The sequence below is a fragment of the Asterias rubens genome, chromosome 16 (assembly GCF_902459465.1).
Source record: "Asterias rubens chromosome 16, eAstRub1.3, whole genome shotgun sequence".
Taxonomy (NCBI): Eukaryota; Metazoa; Echinodermata; class Asteroidea; order Forcipulatida; family Asteriidae; genus Asterias; species Asterias rubens.
In genome coordinates, this window is record NC_047077.1 from 389,694 (window position 1) to 415,576 (window position 25,883).

At 38.3% G+C, this 25,883-nt stretch overlaps 1 protein-coding gene across 1 annotated transcript in view; it reads right to left on the bottom strand.

The window, feature by feature from the left end:
- Positions 1-25,670, bottom strand: part of LOC117300759 (G-protein coupled receptor GRL101-like) — a 72,290-nt gene extending 46,620 nt beyond the window's left edge. The window contains exon 1 of the mRNA XM_033784543.1: positions 25,472-25,670. The gene's annotated coding sequence lies outside the window, so the exon portion shown is untranslated. The remainder of the gene's footprint in view (positions 1-25,471) is intronic.
- Between the last annotated feature and the right edge of the window lie 213 nt (positions 25,671-25,883).

The window sequence follows — 25,883 nt, forward strand, 5'->3', positions numbered from 1 at the left end:
AGGATTTACGGCGGATTGAGGGGAGAGCGTTGCTAAGTGGTTGCGGGTCAAAAACCACCTCGCCGTGGTGACACTTTTGTTGGGTATCATCCGTTCAATAGTATACCCCGGAGGCGACATTGTGCTCTGGGGGCAAACGGCGCCGGTTCACGTGGGAAGATGAACCATTATAATAAAAAAAAAAGCAATCTCTGATGGACCAAGCTAACCGATCACCTTCGAGGGGGGGATGACACCACTTGTTTAGGCGAGACATCCCGGGAACTACTGATCTGACGGGCTAGCCAGCTAACTTTGCATCGGCTGTTTCTTCCCCCTCCCCCCCCCCCCCCCACGCGAATGTCTCTCAATAAAAATCGGCTGTGTTTACATAACGGCTAAACACTTCACTCGTATTGTTCGTTTACCCATCTAGGGATGGGGTAGGGAAGGCAATGATATATTCCGACGACGCACGACACGCAATTAGTTTAAGCAAACACTTGAACAGTATGTCCCACAACCGGTTTAAGCCATTAAAAGAAATTGCATAGTCCGAACTATGATTCCTTGAAACACACATAAATAAAAAAAAAGGGAGAAATGGTTCGGGAGATCACTCCGAAGCAATCTTGATTATTGACATATTGCCATCCACAAGGCCACAGTCTGCCAATAATATCAATTAGTCATTCCAATTGAGAAGCGTCTGGTGCCAGACTTGTTAAAAAGTAACCAGTGGTACTTTTAACGAGTAGGTGATATTAAAAACAAGACAGTTACAAACCATTAGTTGGATAAATACAAGCTTGCAATGTATCCTTGCAGGGACTGAAATAATAAGCACCCACTTTCTTCAACACTTAACTTATTAGAAACGCAGAAGTCCAAAGTTTGAACCCTTTTAACAGGGTGTTTCCAAATAACATGAAAACCATGCCACAATCAGTGGTTCAAAATTTCAAGTATGCTTATTGCCGACATTTTTTATCGCCAGATGTTTTATTTATTGTAGAGTTAGAGGAAATTATAATGATTCGTCAGTTTAACTGTTTAACTGAGGAAACATACACAAAATACCAGTGGGAACATTACAACAATCTCAACGAAAACAATGGTTGTTACTTTTTAAAGAACCACTTCATTGGCCGATTCGAGTTATACTAATCAGTGGTGATCGATTTCCAGTAATCAGTACAGTAATCGACTTATATTGATCAGCGGTAAATGATTTATAGTAATCAGCTGTAGTCTATTTCCAATAGCCGATTGTCAATTGACTTCACCTGTTGACATGCTAGACTTGTCATGTACGCAGCGCGGAAGGTGTGCATATTTAACCTACGTGCATGGAATAGATACGTGTACTGAATCAAGCCTGCAGAAAAATAAAGGTGCAGTTGTGTGTACGGTGTACTATGGCATGATTGCGCAATGACAAGTTAAAAGTTGCTCTTACGCAAGTTACTCTTTAAAGCCAGTGGACACTATTGGTAATTGTCGAAGACCAGTCTTCTCACTTGCTGTATCTCAACATATGCATACAATAACAAACCTGTGGACATTTGAGCTCGATTGGTCGTCGGAGTTGCGAGAAAGAAAAAACACCCTTGTCACACGAAGTTGTGGGCTTTCAGATGCTTTATTTCGGGACCTCAAATTCTAAACTTGAGGTATCGAAATCAAATTCGTGGAAAATGACTTCTTTCTCGAAAACTACTCCACTTCAGAGGGAGCCGTTTTTTCTCACAATGCTTTTTACTACCAACCTCTCCCCATTACTCGTTAACAAGTAAGGTTTTATGCTAATAATTATTTTAAGTAATTACCAATAGTATCCACTGCCTTTAAAGGACAGGTATACGTTTTGTAATCATTGTTGAACTTAATGGCAATACAAACTTGTGGTTAGAAGCCTACAGCAGCTTTCGATAGCATAAAGCATTTTGAGAATCATTTCACCTCCGTAAATTATGTGTTTACGGAAACTTCCCTATCATTTTGTTATCCCTCAAAATTTGAATCTGAGAAAAGTTATTTCGAGAAACATTTCACTTCGAGTAATTTGGATAGGCCTATAATGTAAAAAGATAGGGCCTTTAAAGGCAGTGGACACTATTTGTAATTTCTCAAAATAATTATTAGCATAAAACCTTTCTTGGTGAAGAGTAATGGGGAGAGGTTGATGGTATAAAACATTGTGAGAAACGGCTCCGTCTGAAGTGCCATAGTTTTCGAGAAATAAGTAATTTTCCACGAATTTGATTTCGAGACCTCAAGTTTAGAACTTGAGGTCTCGAAATCAACCATCGTGTGACAAGGGTGTGACAAGGGTTTTTTTTCATATAGTATCTCGCAAGTTCGATAACCGATTGAGCTCAAATTTTCACAGGTTTGTTATTTTATGCATATGTTGAGATACACCAACTGTAAAGGCTAGTCTTCGACAATTACCAATAGTGTCCACTGCCTTAAGTTTGTATGCTCTAAAACTTGAATATGAGAAGCGTTACTGCATTAATGTTTCTCAGATTGTGTCTTCCTATATTAGGGATGTTTCATCCTGCACGCTGCTCCTCCGGACTGTCAGCGATAACTCAAAATATAACGCCCGTTTGAAATTAAATTTTCACATGTTAGTTTTACGTCAACTGGGGTGGATTTCACAAAGAAATAAGACCAGTCTTATTTCGAGTTAGGATGAGTTACTCTTCCTAACTTAGGACTAGCATTAAGTTTTTAGTATCTCCTAGGACTAGTCCTGTGAAAATCGACCCCTGTTTATATGGATTTAAAACAATCGAACGGTTAAAAAACACGAAGGTATAAGTTGCCTTTAAGTTTTATCCCATTGTCAAAAATGTGGAACAAAATAAATGCCGTTGAGATATTCGCTGGATGAAATATACGTAAAACTCTACAGCGTATTTGTTGCTTACCTTAGGTACAAATCAAACCAGGAACGAACACACAATGGTCCCATCAGCGCAACACTCTAACCCCTCCAGCCATATCTACGATTTGTTAAGCTGTCAACGACTACAACTATATACCACGCTTTTGTATTTAAATGAATTGAAGATGTCATTGGATTCTGGCAGGAACTTTAAAGCAACAAAAAGAACGATCTCTTCCCCTGATTGCTACTATCTATTTCTCTATTGGGACTGAGCGAGACTGTTGCATGCTTTGCCTGCGGCACATGCGGTGGCGGAGAAATCTCTATTCACCCTCGTAGGGCTTGAATACTAACTTCTCGCCAAAATAAGCGCTAATCCATTTACGAACCAGTCTCTTTGTTGGTCTGTTCTTTTTTTTCTGATAGCCCGTTTTTCTTCTTTAAAGGTCGCCTTCAGATAAATTTGTGAAGGTTTTTAGGAGTGGTAAACATTAACACAAACATCCTGGCAGAATCTACCACCGCCCCCTTAGTAATAAGTGGAGCCAATTTGAATGCCCTTTTGACACTATATATTGAGTTTGAGTAGGGCAGAAGCATCAAATCAATTTAAACACATTCAATTTGGAGTGGGCCAATAGGAAACCATTGCAGTGTCCAATTACACTGCAAAAAACTGGGGTGTTAAAATTGACACCATGAGTGTTGTCAAAATAATGAATACCAAGAAAAGTAATTGCATTGGCAGAAATGTGTGCTTTTTTAATACCCTAAGGTGTCAATTTTGATTCTATTTTGGCAGGCCTATGTGATAAGATGCTGTCAATTTTACTATATACCCTAGCTTTTGCAGTTCCGTTGGTGACATTACACCGTTAAGGTGCTTTCACATGCAAGTTAAACACTGGAGTTTTAGAGCACTTTATGTAACCCAAAACAAGTGAAATAGCAATATGTGAACGTTTGTCACCTTTTTTTTCAGACATCGTGATTTTTTGCACTCGCGTTATCAAAACTTGTATTTAGAAAAACTGATTCGAGAGAAGTGTTGAACAACTATATAATAAACCAGTAGGTGCAAGTGTTTACACAATTATATTGTTTAATGTTACCAATGTTGTGCTAAGCACCCTTTACCAAAACCTGCTTTCCTGAGACATGTTCAAATAAGTACTGTCAACCAAAATTAACTACAGTTTTATGCATTTCCACCCTAAAATGTAGTGTCCACATTTGGAATTGCGGTCTGTGTAAACATATTGAGCATAAAGTCTTCCCATCCCAGTGAATTCTTTAGACACAGTGTCGTTATATAAAGAAGCTCCTCCAATAGAAGTGAGTATTTATCACAATGGCCAGGCCGTTCCCATGCCGACCTAAGATTCTTCCTTTAACGAATCGCTTTGACATTTTTTTTAACATCAAAGGAGTTTTTTCCGCGATTTTTTTTTCTCTATGTAGAAACGGATCCCAAAAGAACCTTACAGAGAATGCCAACTCTGACATTCTATTGAAATCCGAAATTGAGTTGGCAATATCTTGATTAAATTAATGCACTACAATACAAAGAAGTTTTTATACTGTATGTAGGTATTCGGGCATTGAATGACGAGTAGTGCCTATCTGTACAGTACCCACAATAAGAGGAAGTGTTTGGTCAGTTTTAAATAGTTCAGGTTTAAAGAAGAAGAAAAACACCAACACTTACTGGAGCGGGATACACGTATATAGAGTGTTAGACAATTTCTAATATTAGAAGCCAATCATAATTACGTGTTAAAGGGGTTCGGTGAACTTAACACAACTTACACTGCGGCCAAAATGTGATATTTCTTCCTCAATGATTACGGAGGTACCAAAAGCTAATATGTTGGTTGTCTTGTGTCATTGTGTATTAGCAGAGTTCTTGTTTTTTTGGCGCCAGGAGTGACATCATTGACAGACATGGCTCACTACAAATGTTCAATATAATCATTATTACGTAAAGAGTGACTGTTTCCGTTGATTATACAAGGCAGATTATAGAACTCGGCAGATTATCAAAGAAAGGATGACCATAAAAAGAGACCTCTTAAATACAACGCACACTATTGGCAATTGTCAAAGACCAGTCTCACTTAGTGTATCTCAACATTAGCATAAAATAACAAACCTGTGAAAATTTGAGCTCAATTGGTCGTCAAAGTTGCGAGGTATAATAATGAAAGAAAAAACACCCTTGTCACACGAATGTGTGTGCTTTCAAATGGATGATTTTGAAACCTCAAATTCTAAATCTGAGGTCTCGAAATCAAATTCGTGGAAAATTACTTCTTTCTCGAAAACTACGTTACTTCAGAGGGAGCCGTTTCTCACAACATGTTATACTATCAACAGCTCTTCATTACTCTATACTAAGTAAGATTTTATGCTAAACATTATTTCGAGTAACTACCAATGTGTCCACTGCCTTTAAAATTATACTGAAAAACAGAAGCGCCGCGTAACAGACACGACATTAGACCTAGCAAAAAATCTGTGCCGAGAAGTCAGCTTGAATGGCAGACGGACAGATAGAACCCTCAGCCCCCTACACTATCACCCCTAGGCGACGAGAGCTGTGACACTGACAATTACTATTCCCACGCGGAGACATACACGCCACGATCGATACTGATACTGTATACAAAAACATCACATACTGAGCTTCTCGGTAAAGATGCTATGTCAGATTTTTGGCCCCAAACATTAAAAACTAGTTTTATTTTGAGTGAATGGTATTTCAAAGAGTATCACCCGCTCTAACGAAAAGAAGTTTAACTTTTACTTTTAATGGTCAGGAACCATAACTAAAATTTTAAAGTTTTCTTACAAAACACATCAGAATTCGTCACGTGATATATTGTCGGGATCCCGACAAAAACTAATTTTGAGCACTTTATTTCACTGCTACTAATAATTGGCGGACTGTTTCGAAAAATGGCTCAAAAGAAAGCTTGTAACTTTCTCAACCCCCATCATAATAACCTTTTGAGTTTTAAATCAAAATTTTTGGGTCAAATCGGCCAAAAATCTGACATAGCATCTTTAAAGGCACAGTGGTGGATTTCATAAAGGGTTAATACTATTGGTAATTGTCAAAGACTAGTATTCATAGTTCTTGTATCTCAACAAATGCATAACATAACAAACCTGTGAAAGTTTGAGCTCAGTCGGTCGCCGAATTTGCGAGATAATAATGAAAGAAAAAAACAACCTTGTCACACGAAGTTGTGTGCCTCTGATGCTTGATTTCGAGACCTCAAGTTCTAAACTTTAGGTCTCAAAATCAAATTCGTGGAAAATAATGTTTTTCTCAAAGACTACGTCACTTTAGAGGGAGCTGTTTCTCACAATGTTATATACCATCAACCTCTCCCCATTACTCGTAATCAAGAAAGGTTTTATGATGATAATTATTTTGAGTAAATATCAATAGTGTCCACTGCCTTTAAGTTTGTAATATCCTTACATAAAAACATCGCATACAGAGCTTCTCGTTAAAGGGTAGCAGCCGATTTCACGAAACACATGTTATGATTGATCCTATCTCAAGTTAGGACGAGAGCTAGTTCTAACTTAGGATTAATCTTAAGTTTACAATAAACAGTGCAATGCATGGGAGAGAAAAAGTTGGTGAAATCAAGAGCTTGACACCTTTGATGATTGTGAAACACCAGTATTTTCACTTGGTGTATCCCATTTTGACTCAGTTGGTCATTGAAGTTGTAAGAGAATAATGAGAGAAAAAACACCCTTGTTGCACAAATTTTGTGTGCTTTTAGATGGCTAAAAAGGGCTCCATGCTTGAACTCTTTAAATACTCGAGTGAGTAACGCCATACTTACGAGAGGGAGCCTTCACAATATGTCCATGCAGGAAGATTAATCCGTGATTGGTATTACACAATCTGAGAAACGTATCTGACAGTAACGCTTCTCAGATTCAAATTGTTGGGGATAAAAACATTTTGGTCATTACTAAACTACCTCAAAGTAATGCTTTATACTATCGAAAGCTACTATACTTCACACAAAGTATGTTTGCATTGCCATTACTTTTAAGAGTGATTACCGAACGTAAACCTTTCCTTTAATTTAATGGTGCTGTGTATTCGTACAAGTTGTCCTTTATACGTGAAAAGGTAGAATCATCCATGTAATATTACACATAATTTTAGAAGCCGACCGGTAACGCTTCTTAGCAACTGGTGTTTTTCTTATTGATATATGTTTTCCATAGTTTGTATTGCCATCTCACTTGATGTATCTCAACCTATGCATAACATAAAAAAACCTGTGAAAATTTGAGCTCAATCGGTCGTCGAATTTGCGAGATAATAATGAAAGAAAAAAACACCCTTGTCACACGAAGTTGTGTGCTTTCTGATGCTCGAGACCTCAAATTCTAAACTTGAGGTCTCGAAATCAAATTCGTGGAAAATTACTTCTTTCTCGAAAACTATGGCACTTCAGAGGGAGCTGTTTCTCACAATGTTTTATACCATCAACCTCTCCCCATTACTCGTAATCAAGAAAGGTTTTATGATGATAATTATTTTGAGTAATTACCAATAGTGTCCACTGCCATTAATTTTCAGAGTCATTATACGTATACAGACACTTTAATACATATAGGGATCCAAGTTGTGGTACAACTCTCTCCCCCTTCTTTCTCCGCTCGTCCCCCCACCCCTTCTGTATAAAGCCGTGAGGAATTCGGAGAACGTTCCGGGGTTCAGTTAAAAGGCCCTCGACGTGTATAAGAGGTCGTCATGGGACTGTCAACGACGTCCGTACAACTGTTGCATAGTGCAATGTGCTCGTTTAAATTGCTTTCTTACTCTGTCTGTCTCTTCATTTCTTATGTTTGTGAATCGGGACAGGATTGCATGGGTTGCCATGAAAGGTTGTTTTCGTCACAGAGAGGCTATGGGCTGTGTTTTCATGCATCTCATCTGCAAACTTTGGGGCTGCGCTGTACAAATATTTGGCGTATATACACTTAAAGTCGCACCCGCTTCTGTTTTTTGTCACACTTAAGAATAGCAATGCATTTGACGATAACGGTGCAGCATTATTTGTAATATCAGGGAACTTCTGATTTAGAAATAACACTCTCCGAAAATTCGCACTTGGACCTTTTAAGTAATTTTGTAATCTATTAGCTTTTTTTGCAATTATAACAAACGTTCGAGTGGAGCCTAATTATTTTGAGCGAAAGAGCAATTTTAAATTAAAAGCAATTTATGTTTGTTGCAATCGTATTTTAAATTTGTTGTTGTTGCATTTGTAATTTTGTAAGCTTTAATGTTTTTTAATATAGTTTTCAATGTATTTTTTAATCAAAATATGTCGCATATAAAAGGTTACTTGCTTATTATACTAACGGGCATAGCGGAAAAATCTTTATTTTGCCTGCTGTGATAGCTTAGATCAACAACAACAACAACAACAACAACAACAACAACAACAACAACAACAACAACAATAAAGCAACCATTTTCATACAAAGTGCCTAGGTTTAAAAATCCAGGCAGTGGTATAAACATGTCATGATTAATCAGCCCATATGGAATCCAATAATGTTCCTCAATTGTAATCCAACGTTATAAAAGAAATGCAAACAGGCAAATGTACATTTTCATAATAACAACCAAAAGGTCTGGCTTGAAGTAGTGTAAATAGCCATAAACACAACATGTAGAGTTGACAAGTTTCTTGGGGTTGAACAAACACAAATTTACAAGGGCGGGATTTGCTCCAACCACCTCAGGATTTACGTACAGGTGCTCTTATAGGCCGATGTCTGCGGGCTCCCAATTTCGTCAAATATTTTGATAATTGAAAAAGTTCTATCAATGTCCTTACAAAGATATAATTTTTTATAAGCAGTTCAGTATGACATTTTGGCCATAATACTTTGTAAAAACTCCGTACAAAAGACACACTACACTATGTATTGTGTTGTTGTTTGTTTAGATGATCTACCCATCAAGGGAGCTCAGCAAACTCCCACAGGGGGATATTTAAACAACAAGCTTGCAACCGCCAATCTCTCTCATACACACATTGGTTCAATGTCTATGATTATGAATTGCACAAAGCAAGAAATTGTAACTCCAGAAACTAGTCAACAATATTTATTCTAGTCATGGTGAAAGAAGCGGTTATAGCTGGGGGAGTTCGAACCCAAAACCTTGCGACAGCAAGTCTAACCACTTGGCCACGGTGATTTCGACATAAACAGAAGCCAGGATAATTGCCACCGCATTGATCGACAATTTCCAAAGCACTTGACAAGGAGGAGCGATCGTCAACTGTTCATCCAGCACTTGACGCTCTCGCTCTCACGGACAGTAAAAAGTCAAAGAACCCAACGTGAGTGTTTCGCGACGGTGTGATGTTAGTTTCGACACGTACTGTACATCTGAACGCTACCAGACATAGATAAGATGCGATCTTGGGCTACGGGGCACTGACAACATCAGGAAAAGAGCTTTCTCCGATTCATGAGATGGAGGAAGAACAGTTTGATTTCCCTAAAAGGGGTCATTATATTAAATACAACCTATCGCGTTTGTAGGCTGTTTGATGGCAGTACCCCCAAGGATTATGTGATCGGAATAGTTCAATATTGGCCACCTCGGCCATCATGCTCACACAAGAAATCGCACCTACAGGCATAATCTAATTTTGTTTCACACAAGGTAAATCGTGAGGACGTGTGGGTTGTAGGTTTATTTTTGAGTGGGGAGGAGTTTATGTTTTTATGTTTTGTTTGGATTTTGAACAGGCAAACAACGACAAGTTTTGCAGATGATGACAAATTTCAAACTATCATGAAATTCCGTTCTTCAAAGGCATCCTTGGCAGCAGCTGGCCAAATAGGGATCAGCATTTACTTTGCTAGAAGTACAGATGCTTTGCATTTTGAGAAATATTTCACTTCGAAGTACTACGGTTTTGGAAAAGGATATCACTTTTTATCCCCCAAAATTGTAACATTAGAATGCGTTGTAGTAAACATTTCTCAGACATGTGTATTCGTGAAGGGATTATTCTTCCTGCTTGGACCAGAGTTTTGATATCACAAAAAAAATATGCGACCACCTTTGGAAACGAAATTTCCACAGATAAATATTATTGTATACAACTATATTTATACAGGATTTATATAATTAAAGGTTTATAAAACCAAACGTATACACACAACGCCTTTAAGTGACATAGTTTTGTGATAGTTTGAAATGTATCATCATCTGCAAAGCTTTTTGTTGTTTGTTGTTAAAGTTCTCGTTTTAACGTTGCCTGTTTTACCGGTACCTTTGATTGACTACTAATTGATATCCCACGGTGTAAATTCTCAACAAAAGTGCAGAGTAGCCTACTGGGTGAGAACACCATCCGCGAAATTAACGAGCGTTTGATATCACCCATCTCACACTCAGCACAAGTATATAACACATACCATTACGGTTTGAACAAAGTACGAGTACGTCTAGCATTGCAGAGTGCGGTTGTATTTCCTGGCCCTGGACCTGTTACGAAAGTCTCTCATTCTCGAGTAGGCATCAGATTTGATTTCTCTACTTATAGGTTAGATTGGGTTGAATTTAACAGGTTTTATTCGTGGGTGACGTAGAAATGGGTCAGTATTTCGTCTCCTCTCAGATGGAGGTTCTCAGAGCAAGACTTGAGAGGATGGTATCACTAAGCTCTCTGGACGGGAGTGGCTACGGGGTCAAGTATTAGGAGGTGCTTCACAAAACGGCAATAACATCACTCCATTGAAAACATCCCGGAAAATTGAGATGTTCATACACACTTTAAGAAATGACATCTTTGCGACTTTAATTTTAATTAAAAATTCCGGACAATGGAGAAGTTCCTAACACTTTGACAAGAATATACATCCTTCTTTGTGACTTTACATTAACAACTCCCGGACAATGGAGATGTTCCTAACATACACTTTGTCAAGAAAAGACATTCCTCTTTGCGACTTTCCTTTATTACATTACAAATTCCAGGATTTTTTCCTATGCACAATTTGGTAAGAAAGACATTACATAGTCTTTGTGACTTTACATTACAAATTCCTATGCACAATTTGGTAAGAAAGACATTACATAGTCTTTGTGACTTTACATTACAAATTCCTATACACTTTGTCAAGAAAAAGCATTCCTCTAATTGCGACTTTCCTTTATATAAATACATTAAACATTCCAGGAAAATTTATATTTTTTCCTAAACACTTTTTGGTAAGAAAAGACATTACATATAGTCTTTGTGACTTTACATTAAAAATTCACGGACAATGGCGATGTTCATAACTTTGTCAAGAAAAGACATCCCTCTTTGTGACTTTACATTGAAAATTCACGGACAATGGAGAATGTTCCTATTAATTATATACACTGTGTAAGAAAAGACGATCCTCTTTGCGACTTTATTTTACTTGGAATGGAGATTATTTCAGCGCAGTGAATGGTTTTCCGAAGACCTGGTTCGAAATAAGGCATCAAATTGTTCTTTGAGTTGGAAAACAGGTATTAGGGAAATGGGATGTGCAGTTCGTTCAAAACATGAAAGCAGACACGTTTTCCTTTGTGACTATTGCTGATTGCTATAAAAGGGGTTTTAGTGGTTTTCCATTCAAGTTAGATGGGTTAAAAAGCATGACCAAGTTTGCCTTTTAACAAATTGCAAGGACCTAAGCACGATCAACATAATTCTATAGTTCTATAACACGCGTTTCATTTGAATGGAATTTGAAAGTATTTTATCTTGAAAAGGTTGAAAACTTGCTTATAGTAACAAATATTTGCAAGGTCCCAAGCGCGACTAAAATACGATATGACTTTACCAAACGTTTCATCATGGGGTAAAACTTACTAAGCACAAACAAGAAATCGAACGGGGGTTGTTATGGAGTATTTATGTTTAGAATGGGGTAATGGTAGCATATTGTGTTGCAAAGTTTGGTTATGTGTTTAATTGTAGGAGGGAAAAACAGAATCTTTGAACCGATGTTGAGGCGGGCAGATGGCAATTGACAATTAGAGGCATTTTAGCGTCGGGCCATATCGGGTCACAGGTGTTGGGTCCCGATCACTTGCAATCTGTATATTGTGGAGCAGGGTCAGGCAAAAATCCCTATCCCCAGAGAAGTATAAAAAATGATATTCTGTAATTGTTCTTACTCAGTTAAATTTAGTTTTCTCACTGGTGTGGCATAATCATTGCAAGATTCAAATGTTAGTGTCAGTTATAAACTTTTGGTGTTTTACCGGAAAAAAAGACTTTATTTTAAAGGCAATGGACACTATTGGTAATTACTCAAAATAGTTATAAGCATTAGCATACAACTTTACTTGGGAACAAGTAATGGGAAAGTAGTAATTTTCCACGAATTTGATTTCGAGACCTCAGATTTAGAATTTGAGGTCTCGAAATCAAGTATCCGAAAGCACACAACTACGTGTGACAAGGGTGTTTTTTTCTTTCACTATATTATCTCGCAACTTCGACGACCAATTGAACTCAAATTTTCACAGGTTTGTTATTTTATGCATATGTTGAGATACACCAAGTGAGACGACTGGTCTTTGTCAATTTACTAATAATGTCCAGTGTCTTTAACTATGTACCACACTGAATTGCGTAGCAAGTTGATCATTACGGATAAACTATACTTATTTTGTGATGGGTATGGGTTTTTCAATATGCGGAAGGCACCAATGCGCATCTAAACTATCTCCTTATACAAGCCCTTCAATTTCAGATAAAAAGGATCGCTGCTCGATGACCCATATTGCATGAAATACTATCCGCCGGGTTGGTTTATATAGCGAGGAGCATTCACAACCTCACCCTGAATGAACCCCTTCTTATACAGTTCATCAATGCTTTTCGAAAATCAGCCACAAAGGCATCCAAATGGCCCGTCTTCACAAGCTGAACTTTAATAACCGTCAAGTATGTGAAAACAACAACAACAATAGTAGAAGAAGAAGATTCACTATGAATATAAATATGAATAGTAGACTTGCGGACGTGTAAAATCTCTTTTGAGGGAGTGTTGGCTCTGGAAAGAGGCGGTTCGGTCTCGACGTTTCGAACACTATACTCTGCTCATCTTCAGGAGAACAAACAAGTTGCAGCGGAAGATACAATATTAAAAGCATATATCAACCGTAGTGGTAGCTTTTTGGCTGTCTGATTTTTTTTTTTTTTTTTTCGATTATATTTTTATGAAAGAAAGAACCAAAAACCTCGCTCTTCAAGTGTGATTCGGGTAGAAAGACTCAATTTACAGCGAAACAATAACCCCCCCTCGGGCTCGGATGGTGTGAGGGGTCGATAAACACGAACAGTGATTTACCCCCCATTGTCACCCTTGACATTGTCCGGTTGATTTCTACGGGAAGTTGAAACTGAATACTTTCCGTTCTACATATTGCCGGAGGCGCTTTGTTACGGCGTGTATCATATTATGCCACGGGGTGGGAACGAACTCTAGAGCCTACTTTGAATTTGTGATTCAAATATTTTGCAAGATATTATTTTAGTTTCCTAATTTATTTTACGAACGAGCCAGAGTTTACTAAACTATTATTACTATAATACCATCAATATTCAACAATATAGTTTGATTACCTAAATTGTGACATTCTACGAAAATATTAAAATTGTTCTTAAAGGGAAGGTAATGTATTATAGAGCGCCAAAATCAAAAGTTTATACTTTAAAAGGCACTGGACACTTTTGACAAATTTCTCAAAATAATTGTTAGCATCAACTTACTTTGTGACAAGAAATGACTAGCTGATAAAACATTGTGAGAAACATAGTTTTTGAGCAAATGTAATTTCTCACTCACATATTAAAGTACTTCAGACCTGACGCCCTTTTTTAACATCTGAAGCGCACAAACTAATAGTAATTTTTTTCTTTCATTATATATTTTCTTGCAACTTTGATAACCAATTGAGCCCAAAATTTTCACAGATTTGTTATTTTATGCATAACACCAATTAGTGAGAATAGGCCTACTGTTCTCTAACAAATTATTACCAAGGGTGTCCAGCGCCTTTAAGGTGCTGATGCACAGTTAAACGCAGTGGACACTATTGGTAATTACTCAAAATAATTATTATCATAAAACCTTACTTGGTAACGAGTAATGGGGAGGGGTTGATAATATAAAACATTGTGATAAACGGCTCCCTCTGAAGTGACGTAGTTTTCGAGAAAGAAGTAATTTTCCACAAATTTGATTTCGAGACCTCAAGTTTAGAATTTGAGGTCTCGAAATCAAGCATCTGAATGAACAGAACTTTGTGTGACAAGGGTGTTTTTTCTATAGTTATCTCGCAACTCCGACGACCAATCGAGCTCAAATTTTCACAGGTTTGTTATGTTATGCATATGTTGAGATACACCAAGTGAGAAGACTGGATTTTGACAATTACCAATAGTGTCCAGTGCCTTTAAGCATAGTGAGCCTGCTGGAACAGGTGAGCTTTAATTGGCGTCTTTAGTGAGCTGGCCTTTATAACTTGAACAGGAAGCTTATACATATTTCGGGGCCATAATAATACCAAGAATAATAATCTCTGCGGTAAGCTAAATAGCGAGTTCTTGCTACATATCTGTATTAATATCCATTTCTTTTTATAAACATCGAGTTGAACGAACTTCCTTGATCTGTCTAGCCGGCCCCAAGGCATATGCTTTCATTTAGGGATATTTTCCAGGCGCCACTAGTGAACAAAAGGGGACGCCTTGGCCAATCATACAGACAGACAGACGTATTACGGCTCGTTTACATCAACGAACAATCACTATCATTAATGGTTATGATCGGGCCAGACTATGATAAGGGAAATTGTTATCGATGTCCCGGGGCCAGAAATTGAAAAAGGAAAGAAGCAACTGCATGCTATGGAAGAAAAATAGCACAAAGGTCCATCATTTGATATCATTTTCTTCTTTTCAATCGATTTTTAAGATCTGAAGGAATGTTGAAAGATAACCCAGGCTGATGGATAATTATATAAAACAGTGCCACTTAAAGCGGTACTATCATCCTGCTTTAATGATTAGCTACAGGTGTACTAAATTGGGGTTTATTTTCAAATGAATTTGCTATTCTTACCATGTCTAACCTCTCGATTTAATTATGGTTTAGATAATTATATTCCGGAACACTATATACGAACCGTATATAGATAAGTACTTCCTTGAAGGTATTACACCGAATGGTAAAATTGTTTATTTATCATAGTCCGAAAGCTAACTCAATGTTTCATACAGTTGTTTAATTACAGTTAAAAAGCTTACCCATTTTTAATGTGTAATTACAAGCTTAGTGAATGGAACTATGGAACCATTTGTATGTGAATTATTATTTCCCCTCTGAAAATAAGTCAAATTCGAGAAGGCACTTGAAAACCCTTAAATTTTAAACACGCAAAAGCTGATTTTTTTTAGTGTGTTTACAATAATGCTGAAACTTGTGGGTTTTTTTTACGTGTTTTTTACACCATTTTATTATCAAACGGATTAAACCCAAATTTATGGTTCTTGTTTCACTATAATGGTTGATCACATAGACATGAACACTGTCTGCGACTGTTTTGTCAGCTCTACCAAGATTGACGGGCAATATCCTTGAAAACGAAATTTGTCTGTTTAACGTCTTCTTCTTTTGCGAGAGCAAAACAGCATCTTTCTCTTCAGTCATAATGAAGTAAACGTATTATAGCACGCAGTATGATTATTTACGAAATGAAAGCGAAAATACATGCTCAATAAATAAGTCAGTGCTGCCCATCAGGCGTAAAATTGATGACTTTCTTTGGGGTTGTTCTAAAACCCCCTCGACCCACTCGACCCACGACTCTCCGACGTCCGCCCCGTGTTCGAAGAATGTCCCAATTCCGAATTCATAAAATGTCGCTTTACGGCCGAGCAAGAATTAAGTCCCCGATTTAGAATTCACAGTGTGTGATCCGCGACGCAACTTCCTTCCACGACTAGGCTTGACTTCAAGTCTGAGACTGCGGTATTTATCCGCATCAGCCACACATAATTGGGAGTATTTACTCTCCGCTTCCGCACGACAAGTGCACACACCGATTGGGGACCCCAAACACGTCCGCGTGGCCATTTGGTCGGTCGGGTCTACAATATTGAGCTCCACTTGGAGCAACTAGTAGTACCATAGTACACAGGACATCACGTAATGAATTGGCCGTAATCGTACTCGGGCGGTACACGCAGGTTCCCAGTTGGGATGATAATATCGGATCGGCCAAGAGATACACGTGGAAATACCGCGTTTTTTTATGTGTACATCACAATTGTCACAGGCCCGATCTCGGCAGCCAATCACGCGAAGTTTGCTTCGTGCATACTACGTGTCTCGTACGCTGTGTTGTTGTGATGTGCGAGGCATGGTAGTCGATGTCAGCATACACAATTGTGTGTGTGATTGGCTGAGGTTGTGAACTGTGGCAATTTCGGTGTACAAAAAAAAAGATCGCGCAAAAGTCGATGGTCCAGGGGGTCGTGGGTCGTGGGTCGAGGGGGTTTTAGAACAACCCCTTTCTTTGACTTATTTATGTCGTACGGTACAGCAGTAACCAAACGAATCTTCTACAAGTCTATAGTGTCATTAGAATAAAGCTTTATGATTTCAGTAAAGTCCCCGCTAATCTAACAGTTATACGGAAATAGACAATATAGGTGAGGAGATCTGAAGTATGTATTGAAATACTTGCAATCCTTGCCTATTTGTACGCACCATTCACGCAATGCAAGATAAGGAATGAAGGGACGATCCACTGAGTGATTTATCTCCTGTACGGATGCCATGACACGTTCACTCAAATGTAACTTTATGGATGCAGTGAGCCCTATAGAACCTTAACAACTTTAAAAGAGGGTCTACTGGATTATTCCTGTTATCGGAATGCCACTCAACCAGATGCACTTCATTGATCAATCAAACGAGGGGCACTTCCAGCTATAGTTTCATTGCGTACTGCATATTATGTATACGAAGGAAACATTTCAAAATCGAATTCACTTTTACGACTCGAATCCAATATTGAACGGAAGACACTCGAAATGTGCATGCACTACACCCACGTTTGCACGCAAGTTGACAGAACTGCAGATGTTTGGAACTACAAAAATGTCTCGTATTCGTGAAGTCACAGTTTATTTACCCGGTTTGTGGCTACATCCATCCATTCAATGCATCTGTTGGGATACACCAAGTGAGGATACTAGTCTATGAAAACATTTCTACCTCCATGATGAAAATAACCAAAAGTATACACTCCCTTTACATGAGGGGGAAGGGGTGTTATCTCTTCCACTGAATCGGGTTGACTGGGATTAGGGGCGTATCAAGGGTTTGTGCAACCTGCTGTGTCTAATCCACTTTTACCACTTTGGGTTACTTTAGGCTGTTATCCAAGCGTGAAATGTGCGCAAATTAAAAGTCCATTTGACACCTTGGGAGGTGGGTAAAAAAACATGTGTAATGTGTAACCATACAGCATGGTGTAACTATGTATAACCATGGAGCTATAGATAAAGGTCCTTTTGCCCTATGGTATGTAATGACAAGACGTAACGAATTTGGAAAATTTACGCAATTAGTTTGTGGGGTTTTTTCCATTACCATTTTTGAATGATAATAATTTGGTTAAGTAGCACTAAACTAAATACCAGACCATGATTTGATAAGACCATTCTACTTTCATGGTAAGACCTGGGGATAAAACAGTGACATAACCCTGATCTTAAAATGAGGCAAACCAACATCAACGTTCCACTCTTAAACATTAGTCAGCTGTGTTCCCATGGTGTCCCATCCTACCAGGACAGTGCCCAGTTTCTAACTTGCTTACTTTAGAACAGAAAACTCTAAACAGGTTAACAGCTATCATTGAATGTGACTGGTACCTCTTTTTTTCTTGCTCAGCCAACAAATTTTAAGCAGAGTTTTCTGTCTAACGTAATTTCAACTGTAAAAAAAGGGCTTACGTCAAAACTATCAAAATCGGCAACATTAATGCAATGGTACTGCTGTTTTGTTTTTGTTTAATGGTTTCTGCACAGTATTGTTGATATCGAAAGGAACATATTTTCATAATTGTCTTGCTTTTATTTCACCGTAACAGTATACTGTTTTTTTTTAAATGTACAACATAATCTTAACACTTTCAATGGTGACTTGGGGCAGAACAAAGAAAAATGGACGAGAGCAGGAGTTGAACCTGCGACCTCCGGATTAACGTATCGGAGGTCTACGGCGTCCAATAGCTCTACAGCACTCTTAACAATTAGGTTTTTATGGTCATTAATCTGAGGAGCAATTACAAAAAAAGTACAACCTGCCATTAGGGAAATTATCAATCCAAGTATCCGTATGATTTTTTCATCAATATGAGAGCTACAAGTAGTTCTGGTGCTTAAAGGAACACGTTGCCTTGGATTGGACGAGTTGGTCTATAAAAATCCCTTGTAATCATTTTTTTATAACATGCATATGATTGGAAAGATGTTTGAAAAGTAGAATACAATGAACCACACAAGTTTGCCTCGAAATTGCATGGTTTTCCTTTTACTACGCGAACCAACACGGTCGGCCATTTATCGGAGTCAAAAATTTGACTCCAATAAATAGCCGACCGTGTTTTTTAATAGTCGACGAGGTAAAAGGAAAACCACGCAATTTCGAGGCATATTTGTGTGGATCATTGTATTCTACTTTTGCAACATCTTTCTACCCATATGCATTTTATAACAAACGGTAACAAACGCTTTTCAAAGACCAACTCGACCGATCCAAGGCAACGTGTTCCTGTAAGAAAATTTGATACTTACGCAGCATCGATACAAATAATGCAGAAACGACTTGACTCATGTTTCCTGCCAATTTTTTCTTTATGCAGGCCTGCAATTTCATTTGAAAGGGCAAGGCCGTTTTCATTTTGAAAGGGCAAGGCCGTTTTCATTTTGAAAGGGCAAGGCCGTTTTCATTTTGAAAGGGCATTTCCACTGGAAACTCTGAAAGTCTATGAGACAAAGGGACACCAAGGTCAAGACCAGGGGCAACATAGGCTCTTTACTCGTAACTTTAGAGAAAAGTAAATCGCAGTCCGGCAAAATTGTGAATGTTACACATGCCTTTTTTTCAAGTGCACACGCTCTACCGCCAGACAGTCTCGCAGTTTTGGGCAGTCAAATTGCACGTCCAACATACAAGGATAGGCCTGTATTAAAAACGCCACCACTTTGCCTTTTAATGTACACTACACAATGAATGACACACCAAGGTTATTGTCAATTCAATCAAGATTTTTGTCATAATTATATAGGGAAGGCAAAAGTAAGGTCTTGTGATACTGGTGCAAATTTTGATGAATATTTCAAAGACAACTAAATATAGGCTACGCCGCTCCTATTTTAAAATGAGTGGTGGAACAATAGCATAAGGACGTCTCCTCACCATGGTCTCACTTTGTGATTTCCGTTTATAGTAACACCGCATTTATGTCAAACTATGCCGACACAATAACATTTCCACTACTTAATATTTCATGTATTTTATTTCGTTTTAATCCGTAAATAGGAATGTATCCGAAAGTGGGTCAAATAACTGCAATCAGAATTAATGGATTCGAGTGATATTCTTGGGTTATTCCCGCAGCTCTGTTTTGAAATCAGGAACAATTGATGATCTGCAAACTCAATTTTATCTACGCGTTCCGAAAGAAGGAGTCTTTCACCCATGGGACCTCTAAATTCATTTGTCTTTTTGTCTAGCGGTAAATCAAGGCTGCAGGTATATTTACTCACGAAAAAAACCCTCTATTAATCTTCTCTTTAAATAAATAAGACAAGATGAAGTGATCAAGACATCAACGAGGCCATGAATTGTTGTACATCATCTCAACTTTGTTTCAGATGTTTTTTGAGCACCCAGTGAGAATAAAAAGGGCCGTGCTAGAAGGCAGTGGACACTATTGGTAATTACTCAAAATAATTATTAGCACGAAACCTTACATGGTAACGAGTAATGGGGAGAGGTTGGTAGTATACAAAATTGCGAGAAGCGGCACTGCTTTTTTATAACCCCTGTACATTGTTGGTTTATCTAATGCTCAGCGCTGTATGTACGGCTGTGCGGCACCTAAATGTAGCCCGAGCCCTAAATGTAGCCTGACCTAAATGTAGCCCCAAACATGTACCTAGATGTAGCCCGGACCTAAATGTAGCCCCAAACATATACCTAGATGTAGCCCGGACCTAAATATAGCCCCAATCATGTACCTAGATGTAGCCCGGACCTAATGTTTGGGGCTACATTTAGGCCAGGCTACATTTAGGGTTCGGGCTAACTTAGGCGCCGCACATAAGGCTAATCAAAGTCACTATAGATGTTTTTCTACAATACATTATGTTAGGGGGAAAATGTGCTTATTTGCTTGACGGGTCCGCTAGTTATAAGGAATGCCGTATAATTAGACTGATGTTTGCGTATTACACCAATGGAGAAAACAGTCTTTACCGGGCTAAAGATAGAATTACCCCCATTGAAAGCTAGACGCATGAACTGTATCTGTTTCTGATGTGGGCGACTGGCATAAAGGTAGCATCACCGCTGCATGTTTTGTCAAATCTGTACACCAACCAAAAAGGTCTCGGTTACTTCCACAGGAGGAATCAAGCCATACACGTTGAACCGTACCAACCAATGAGTCCGATTCCATCAAGCTTTTCCCTTTGCATAAGCAATCAATATAAATATTCTGCCAATGTGCTTTTGTCGGAAAGCGTAGACCATACATGTTTATCTTGATACCAACATAAGTGTTGCCTAACTATAAGACCTTGAAGAAGTACAAACACAGTACTCGTATTTCAACGCACAGATGCGTGGGTTTAACAGCCTTTTCGCCTTTCAGATTTTAACAGATTTTAGGAATACCTCAATGTTGTTTTCCTTTTTTCCCCCATAAATAAATGTTTATCCCTTATCAAGTTTAATAGATGTTAAACTTGCATCGGGGATAACGAATATTAATTTTTGGTTTTTACCCATAAACCGATGTGTGTTTGCACTGTATACTCAGTAATTTTCCGAGACCTGTGAAAACAAAAAACACGCATATTTACTCGGGAAGGATTCGAACCCACGAGCAGTGTGTTACCAACTAGACTACCGAGATTGCCCGGTAGAGAGGCAGTTCGACTCCTTTGAATGTTCGAATTTTTTGACAGCGGGTACCGCTGAACTTACCAAGTTGTTATTAGATTGTTGTATTATTGTTGATGTTTTTATATATATATTTTTGTCATGTTGTTGTCGGTGTTGTTGTTGTTGTTGTTGTAGTTAAAGTTGATAAAGTTGTTGTTATTGTTGTTGTTGATGATAAGTTGTTGATGTTGTTGTTAATAGGGTTGTTGTTGGTATGGTTGTTGTTGTTGCTGTTGTTGATAAGTTGTCGCTGTTGTTGTTGGAAGTTGCGATATTTGATATTTGTTTGATATTTGTTTGATAAAAGGATATTTGCTCATGGCTATAAGTACTGGAATGAAGCATGGGAAAAGGGCATATCTAACGGGGACACAGCGGACTGATGAGAACAACATTGTTGTTTCTCAAAACTAAATGAATTTCTACCCGATTGTGATATTGACAATACAGCCCATTGAGGTCGCCCATTGTACTAAACAAAAAGTGTTGGTAGGTGTACACACTCATTTCATTTTACAATCAGAGGTTTCAATACGGATGAGGAACCAATATGTACATTTAGTGTCACACAACACTGATAACCAATAATTCCGTATCCATTCTGTACCAATTTATGTCAACTGACGACTGTGACGGATATTGACGATAAGTCAATCCGCGTGATCAGAATCCGCGTGAAACACATGTAACTTTAATTTCAACCATGGATGTGCATTGCGGATAATAAACTGATTTTTTTTTTTTTGCTTTAACTAAAACAAACTTAACTACATCGTTTATTAACAATATTATTACACGGCACATTTTTTTAATTTAGGTTATTGTCCTTTAAGAAAAAGACGAACATTGATTTGCTGATAAACTAAAAAAACAATAATCCCAAATCACATCCACAAGGTGTCCGAACTTTGGCGCCTTCGCTCTGTAAAGTATTGATGGTGGTGTCGTGTGAAAAGTGATTCAAATAATTGCCATGGTAGTAAAGTAGTTAAAGGCAGTGGACACTATTGGTAATTGTCAAAGACTAGCCTTCACAGTTGGTGTATCTCAACATAATATGCATAAAATAACTAACCTGTGAAAATTTGAGCTCAATCGGTCTTCTAAGTTGCGAGATAACAGTGAAAGAAAATAACCCTTGTCACACGAAGTTGTGTGCGTTTAGATGCTTGATTTCGAGACCTCAAATTCTAAACTTGAGGTCTCGAAATCAAATTCGTGGAAAATTACTTCTATCTCGAAAACTACGTCACTTCAGAGGGAGCTGTTTCTCACAATGTGTTATACTATCAAACTCACCCCATTACTCGTAATCAAGAAAGGTTTTATGATGATAATTAGTTTGAGTAATTACCAATAGTGTCCACTGCCTTTAATTCATAGCAGTTAATAATGTCAAATTTAGTAAAGCGCACAACCATGGCAACGTTATTTTTGCAATGCAAACTTATTTTGGTAATGGGCACTGGGTAGCTATTGATATTAAAACATTGTCGGAATCGACCCCCTTTGAAGTAATGCGGCTGAGAGAAAGAGGTAATTTTTTCACCAACAAGGAAAGGCTTCCTTTCTCAGGCATCATAAAGCAAGCTAATCTATGCAACATGGGTGTTTTTCTTTCATTTTTTTCTTGCAACTTCGATGACCAATTGGGCCAAAACATTCACATGGCAGGTTGTTACTTTTTGCGTATGTTTGGATACACAAGTGTGAATAGGCAAGTGTAAAAAGGATACTCCGCCTTTTAAGACAGAAGACACTATTGGTATTTACTCAAAATAATTATTAGCATAAAACCTTACTTGGTAACGGATAATGGGGAGAAGTTGATAGTATATAGAACATTGTGAGAAACGGCTCCCTCTGAAGTGACGTATTTTTCGAGAAAGAAGTAATTTCTGCAAATTTGATTTCGAAACCTCAAAATTTGAATTTGAGATCTCGAAATCAAGCATCTGAAAGTGCATTACTTCGTGTGACAAGGTTTTTTTTCTTTTCATTTTTATCTCGCAACTTCGACGACCAATTGAGCTAAAATTTGCACAGGTTTGTTACTGTATGCACATGTTGAGATACGCCAAGTCACAAGAATGGTCTCCGACAATTACCAACAATGTCTAGTGTCTTTAACCCTTTAGTCCCTGCACCGCCCGAGTTTGCTGACATTCAATTTCTCAAGATTCTTGCAGTAAATTTCTGGAATTGTAGTTCAAATTTTAAAAGATAGCCATGGCTTAATGTGTATGCACAATGTTTTACCCTTTCGGTAATATTTGTATAAAAGTACAAGTTCTCATGGGAACAATAAATGCCTCTCGTTTAACGGCTACGGTAATTTTTATGGCGATTATTTTTGTGCACGGATAAAATGCACGCAATAGCTTTTCAAGGCTTTTGTCTGGCTCAATGATCATACTGATTAAATGCGAAGGCGTGAATTTTCGACAATATCATCATAAATAATGATCAATTTCCTGTTTACTAATGAGCGTTTTTTTCGTAAGAGCTAAATTATTTGATCATCATTAGCTTCGACAAGTCAACTGTGAAAGGAGAATTAATAACCATCTATAAGAACTAGATATATTAACAAATGCGTAGACCTACTTATGACTATCGAGTTTTCTTTTGATGTTCCTTTTTTTTCTACAAACACAAGCTAGCGAGGTTTCCTCGTACCCTATACAGTGTATCGCTATAGGCCGCTGGGCGGTACAGTGGCTAAATGGTTAAGTAACTATGATATGAATATTGGTCACAGGTTTTATGAACGACGCATTGACAGACCCTGCCTGAGTACATTGGGTATTATTTTTGCAGTGAAATATGATCGCCTGCAATCCCTACAGGCTGGGAAACTAAATTTGAAGATACTTTATATTACAGTATGGGCACAAACAGATATTTCCACAGAAAGAAAAACACATGACAGATGGAGTGAAATGTCAGTGGATAGTCGATAACAAGATAAAGGTGGATCCTACGACATATATTGAATTATAACATCTCTGCAGATTCTGTTTAGATTGAATGCCATATAACCAGCAGGTAAAACGAAAGTATACGTTTGGTAATCACTCTTGAACATATTTCTAAACAACTAGACAATCCATCTGTCAATACAAAAATGTCGCAGTTAGTACAAAGCATTTTGAGAAACATTTTACATTGAAGTAATGTAGTTAATTGTAAAAAGACTACATAACAGTTTTTCAATGCCACAAAAGTTGAATCCGAGATTTGTTACCGCATTTCTAATATCACACGGGGTTTTTTTCTGGCTCAAGACTTAACGAGTTCAAAAGTGGAAATTTGTTTGTGTTGTAGTGTTTGTTTATTTGTTGTTGGTGGTGGTGGTGGTGGTGGTGGTGGTGGTGGTGGTGGTGTTTATTTTTTTATCTTGTTTTCAATTGATTGTTAAATTAGAACTACATTGGACCCCGGATATAGCCCAGACAATTATCAGCATGAAACCTTACTTGGTAACGAGTAATGGGTAGAGGTTGATAGTATAACACACTGTGAGAAACGGCTCCCTCTGAAGTGACGTATTTCGAGAAAGAAGTAATTTTCCAAAAATTTGATTTTGAGACCTCAAGTTTAGAATTTGAGGTCTCGAAATCAAGCATCTGAAAGCACACAACTTCGTGTGACGAGGGTGTTATTTTCTTTCATAGTTATCTCGCAACTCCGACGACCAATCGAGCTCAAATTTTCACAGGTTTGTTGTTTTATACATTATGTTTAGACACACCAAGTGAGAAGACTGGTCTTTGACAATTACCAATAGTGTCCACTGTATTTAAGTCAATAATAAGCCACAAGGGAAACTAAGACTTGGGGTTGAACAAAGAACAATTGACTCGAGCGGGATTTGAACCAACGACCTCCAGATTTACATACCAGCGCTACCAATTCAAGTCAACATAAAACAAGTGCAACAAGACCAGAGTGATGGTTTAAGGAGAGGTTCAGATCAGAACCTAATAGCTCTCATGGAGTGACAGAATCCCAATGAAACATGATAATGATCGATCCCGTGATTCAGCCAAGGAAGGCAGGGTTGATTTACTGGGGTGATCGGGGCTCCGATCCGAGTCGCCGGCAGTGGAAAAGTAACTAAGACACATCAAACTAGCACACTCCACGTCAAGTACCAGCACGTGCGAGAGACGCATTAAAGACGTTGTTGCCCGCCTGGCTATCAGCCTCAGACATTACAATTTCACTCACACAAAAAAAGAAAAAAAAAAAAGTAAAAGAGACGTTTTCTCCAGTTCCACTTACCTGTCTTGCAATCACATTCACCCCCGGAGCAATTACAGAGCGCACAGACAGTCTTTATCCCGCCGGAGAATGAGCCAGGATGACGGGCGAAGGAGCCACACAAACCCCCTTCGGTTTGTAAGTAAATCCGTACCGTGGGCGTACTCAAGCAAGGCTGGACGGTAACTGAGGAGATTGCATTCGTTTTCAGTGTGGATCGAGAGAGGGAAGAAGGGATGTGAATAAATAGCAAAGAAGAGAGAGGGAGAGTGGGCACCACAGACGGCCGTGACGTCACGGGGATTAGCGTGATTGCCATTGGCCAAGGGTTCCTACAGTGCAACAGGCGACAGGGCGGTGATTGTCGGCCAAGACTTCTCTTCTGATTCCTGTGCGCGAAGTATGAGGAGAAGAGTATTAAGGGTGGGGTTGG